Source organism: Papio anubis, chromosome 2 (assembly GCF_008728515.1).
Source record: "Papio anubis isolate 15944 chromosome 2, Panubis1.0, whole genome shotgun sequence".
NCBI classification, from domain to species: domain Eukaryota; kingdom Metazoa; phylum Chordata; class Mammalia; order Primates; family Cercopithecidae; genus Papio; species Papio anubis.
In genome coordinates this window covers 35,522,000-35,527,999 of record NC_044977.1, presented here as the reverse complement: position 1 = coordinate 35,527,999, position 6,000 = coordinate 35,522,000, and positions in this window count along the sequence as shown.

The following is a 6,000-nucleotide window of genomic DNA, read 5'->3' as shown; positions in this document are numbered from 1 at the left end:
CTCAAGGCAATAACCAGTCATTATACAAATGAGTAATGTGGACATAGACACGCACACAGAACACCATATGAAGGTAAAATCGGAGATCCGGGTGATGCTTCTACAAGCCAAGGAACACCAAAGATAGGCAGCAAACCACCAGACACTGGGCAAGAGGCATGGAACAGATTCTCCCTCATAGCCATCAGAAGGAAGGGACCCTGACAACACCCTGATCTTGGACTTTTAGACTCCAGAACTCCAGACAAGAGATTTCTGTTATTTAAGCCACCCTGCATGTGATATTTTCCTGTGGCAGCTGTAGGAAACTAATGTACTTGCAGTAGTAAAGTGAGCAAACGCACATTCATTTTCTGCAGCAGTCAGTTTTCTCCCAAATCCCTGTACAGAGACAAAGCCTTGGGCTACTGGCCATATAGCACTTTCAAAATGTACAGGAGATAGAATCAATAGACTTCGATGCTGCTACAAATTCATTTGTGTCATCCATCAATAACATAACCCTTGTGGCTGATCCATATCAAATTCATTCTAGCAAGTGATTTTCGATGATATCAAAAGAAGCCACCCCCTCTATTCATTTTCAAAAACATGTGTCAGCACTCCCTAAAACCCACAGATTCTCTTTCCAATAGCCGTCCCTGCTTCGAGGGAAGAACCTGATAAAAGCCCAATTAAAGAGGTTTGCCATTGACTGGGGCACTTTTCTGGACAAAACTGAAAGCAACGGATACTTCTTCAGTCCATTAGGGTAAGCCACACTTGCCAGAGGCTCACCAGCAATTAAAAGTTACAAGACGCTGCATGTCCCCAGTGGGTCCTGTATAGGTGAGAGATAAACACACATCGAGCTGGAGAAGTGCACTGCATTATGATGCTCTTCGCATTTGAATTAAGGCCCTGGTTGAGCTCTGTAGTCATTGACTGCCAGTGTTTTTCTATCTGTGACTGGTGCCCTTTGAAATAGTTCCCTAGAACTGTTTACCACATTTAGTAAGTACTTAGTAACATTTGTTGATAGACTCAATGGATGAATAAATAAACAGAGCTAAGTCCCTAGAAGTAGGTTCTGGATTTATTCCTATCACTCCTAAGCTCTATCTTTTTAAAAGCCCCTGACTGGGTGTTAGTGCAGGTCACTGATCTTAACTCTCTTACACACTCACAAAATAGAGTTTCTAGATATTCCAGTAAACAAATGCTCTCTTTGGAGCAGGTTTGACTTAATGATATATCTCTTATCTCTCATCTCTCATTTGGCATCAAATGTACCTCTTTTTCCAAAATGTGTTAAAATCTACCCAGCTCAATAGTCCATTTGACACATATTACTAATCCATGTGTTTACTCAGTTGCTGTAAAAATAAGTTTTACATATTGATCAAAATTTGGCAGCCAGAAAACAACAGCACAGATTGAGGGCCACTGATGTATTGTTTGTTGGATTTCAGACTCATTTTATCTCCCCTGAAGGGGCCCTAGAACCCCTTCAATTTATGTTATTAATTAACAACTCCAATCATTGCCATGTGTGCATCCAGGTATCAGAATAAACACACACAGCACATCATTTCTACAGCTAAAGCAGCAACGCTAAAGACCGGAGTTCAGGTCATAACTGTGATTCCCCAGTGAAAGGGAAGCAGTGAATTAGCAGACATGTAATTTTTGGCTGGTTATTCTTCCACTAAGAATGTTATGATTGGTCAAAATGCATGCTGCCATTTTCTCTCCTGATCTAGGCAGCTGGAATCCTTAACTCCCTTTCTTGACATGGTGAATGATAACGCCCTGTCGTTTAAAGGATGGGGAGTGACACAGATTTATGAGAAGAGAGGCCAGGTTGTTGGAGCCTTTGGAAACAACAGAGATGGCATTAATGGCCCATCATCAATAATACATGCGTTCAGCCTTGTTGATCTAGTGGTCAGGATGAGTTTCTACCCATCCAGTTTATACATTCTCTTCTGATATATTTTTTGATGATAGTTTTGATCTGTAAAGATCTATAATGGAGGGAGCAGACTATGGCCTGGATTAAAGCCAACACAAGGGGATGATTGGCCTTATGGACTTGGCCTCATCAGCATAATGCTCTTATCTGAGAGAAGCATGGATAAGTGGGAAAACCAAGGCTCTCAGAGTCAGACACACCTTGATTAGAATCCCATGTCTGCCACTCACAAGCTATGTCTCATCAAAACACTTATTCAAACTCTCAGTAACTAAATTTCAAGGAAGCTAGTAATACTACCTTCCTTCCACCTTTTTTGGGTGCATTTTATGAGACAGCATATGTTGAATAAGGTAATATATGAGAAAGTACCTGCTGCAGTACCTGGCATCAAGCATGGGTTCAGTTGCTCACCTCTTTTCCTTCTTTCTTTATAACCAAACCAAGATGCTAGAAGTGTTCTTTCTCACTCATACAGCTCTGTTTGCAAAATGCTGCCCTCTTTAAATTAGAAACACATGAACAAATAAAAAATGCAATTTGAACAAATCTGCATGTTCTTTTAAAATCAATAAAAATAAACTTTTTGTTGCTCAACAACTAAAACCCAGTTGTTGTTTTAGCCGCCATATGATTGTTACAGTGTGATGTGGAAGAGAGGTGAGTATTTTGCTAAAATATGAATACAAACGCTTTGAGTACCTGAATAATGTATATCCATTTACTACCTGTTTACTAAAAAAGTCCTTTTTACCCAAATTTAGGAAATAATTAGAAGATGCAGGTATTGATAATGAATAAACCTTTTCCCGATTCAATGTTTATCATGTACATTCCCTTTTATTTGATCTTATGCATTGACTTTGTTAAATAGAGATTACTTCATAGATAGTAAGACATCATCACAGGCATTTGTGGAGGGAAGGGACTTGTTTGTCTCTTGTCTGGAGTTAGACAGAAGGTTCTCAAGGGCCCTGTGCTGTTTTGAAATCTTTCCTCTCCCCTAGCATTGTGTTGGCCAAATAGGAAGTAAATCCTCATTGATTAGAATTGGGTGAGTCAGAACACAGAAATGTGACCAAGAAAAAAAGAGCAGGATGAGTCAGACAGGAGTGAGAGGAACCGAGGTTTGAATGGAGGAGTAGGAGGAAGAGAAAGGAGACTTCACTGTGTGGAGATAGCAACTGCCCTGGGAGATGCTTGGAGATGCAGGCCTGCTAGAATCCAACAAGCCTATGTCTGAAACAGCTGAGAAAGATCCCACTTTACATTGTCCTGTGAAAATAGAAAGGGATCTAATAATATTTGGCTATTCATATTAGCCTCCTCACCTCCTTCTTGTCTTTGTGTCAACTTTTTAATGAGATCTTCTTTGATAATCCTACTTAAAACCCACCACCACTGCCCCCCAACCTTCCCTCATTATTTTGTCTTTTAAAAATTATAACTTTAATTTTCTTTCTTAGCACCTATTATCATCCAACATTGTTTAAGTTACTCATATTTTCCTTATAATATTGGCTCTGTAATTGCAGGATTTGTTTCACTGTTATATCTCTGACACCCAAAACAGTCTGACATGTAGTAGATGCTCAATGTGTGTGGAGTAAGTAAATGAATAATTGGATGAACTGAGTATCTATTGCATCTGTAGTACTGTACCAAGCTGGGGATTTAAAGACAGGAAAGCAGAATCCCTACCCTTAAAGTGGTTGTAAAAGCAGACAAGTAAAATAAAAGTTGGCCAGGTACCATGGCTCCCGCCTGGAATTCCAGCACTTTGGGAGGCCGAGGCAGGCAGATCACTTGAGGTCAGGAGTTCGAGACCAGCCTGGCCAACATACCAAAACCTCGTCTCTACTAATAATACAAAAATTAGCCAGGCATGGTGGGGAATGCCTGTAATCCCAGCTACTTGGGGGGCTGAGGTGGGAGAATTGCTTGAACCCTAAAGGTGGAGGTTGCAAGTGATCCAAGATCATACCACTATACTCTAGCCTGGGCAACAGAGTGAAACTGTGTCTCCAAAAAAAAAAAAAAAAAGAAAGAAAGAAAAAAAATTATGATCAGTGTCCTGCTCAGTGTTATGGTAAAGGTAAATGTGGGTTTCTGTGGGAACACAGAGAAGGGACTTCTAATCGGGGCTGCATTAGGACATGAGAGGCTCAGAAGTCTTTTTTTGAGTGAGTGATGTCTGCATGGGGACACGGATAAGAATTAGCTGGATACTAAGGGGGACAAAAGACCCTAACCCAGCAATAGAGGTCTCGGGTATGCACAGCCTTACTTTGAGAGATTAAATACAGTGATCAGTTACCCAAAAGTATAAACCTAACTGGTTTATATGTATCTCTGATTAGGGAGAGACCTCAACAGGCAAAAATAAACTCTCAGTGATAGCTGTGATTGAGTGAGGCTTCCACAACTGAACATTTAACAAGAGGCCCTAAATTAGGCCTTCAAAACTAAAGGCAGATGCTCCATGACAATGAGAATTCAAAGAAGTGAATATGAATTCCATTTCCCTTCCTCAACAGTACATTAGGAATATTTATCTTCAATGACAAGATTATCTAATTATTTTAGAAAAAGCAAACCTGTGTAGTTTTTGATGTCAAGACTGTAAAGATATCAGCTATGTAAGAAGATAATAGTATCATCTACTTTGAGCCTGTGGTGTGCTAGAGTTCGCCGTTCAGCTCGTGAGAGTCAGTTCTTAAGCACTCAAAAATCCTGAGAGCTGATTGTTAAACATTCCTTATTAAAAATTAAATTGCATATTCCTTTACTATAGATTGATGTTTTTGTTCCTCACTCCCCAAATTCCTTTACTGAAACCTAATTGTCAATGTGAGAGTATTTAAAGGTGAGAGTATTTGTGGCCTTATAAAAGAGACTCCAGAGGCCGGGGCGCAGTGGCTCACGCCTGTAATCCCAGCACTTTGGGAGGCCAAGGTGTGCAGATCACGAGGTCAGGAGATCGAGACCATCCTGGCTAACCCGGTGAAACCCCGTCTCTACTAAAAATACAAAAAAATTAGCCAGGCGAGGTGGTGGGCGCCTGTAGTCCCAGCTACTCCAGAGGCTGAGGCAGGAGAATGGCGTAAACCCGGGAGGCGGAGCTTGCAGTGAGCCGAGATCACGCCACCGCACTCCAGCCTGGGCGACTGAGCAAGACTCCGTCTCAAAAAAAAAAAAGACTCCAGAAAACTTCCTTGTCCCTTCTGCCATGTGAGGACACAGCTAAATGCCCCACTTGTTAACCTGAAAGAAGGCCCTCAACAGATACAGAATCTTTCAACACCTTGATCTTGGATTTCCCAGCACCCAAAACTATGAGATACATTTCTGTTGTTCATTAGCCAGTCTGTCTTTGGTATTTTGTTGTAGCAGTCTGAACAGATGAAGATCACTGTCAACTTTAAATAAATTGTACTAAAAGTTGATGAATCCTTCAAACTTATCAGTTCCTACTTGTTTTACAAGATTTTACCATTTGCTCTGCTTTTAAGGAAACTTATACTTATCTGTATGGTGGAGATACTACATGGGTTACTGTGCATCTCTGTGTTCAGTGATGCCATGTTGATAGCTACAGATCAGCCGTGGTGTGATTACTTACAACATGGAAACTGGCAAATGCTGGGAAACAGGTGTCCCCCCACCCAAAGACACAGTCATTAAGCATTTTCTAGGAAACCACTGCTTTAAGCCCCAGAGACCTAATAGCGTTGAAGGTCTTTGGAGTGAGTCTGACACAGAGCAGAACTGTGTCATAATTGTGGTTGCTTAATAGCTCTTAAATACCTTTTAAATATTTTGTAAGTCCTATATTAGAGTCTTGTAAATCTCTTCTACTAGCTCCCTTGCCTCTAGACACAGGCATAGGACCAAAGAAGAAGGTGCTGCTTGAAATCTCCCTCCCTGGCAGGGTGGGTGGAACATGAAGGAGGGGCAGGGTAGTCAGGGGTATTGGTGGGCTACTCCTGTGGTGGCTTTCTGGGTGTCCTGTGCTGTGAGAACTGTGCTGTCTCCGTGCACGCTGC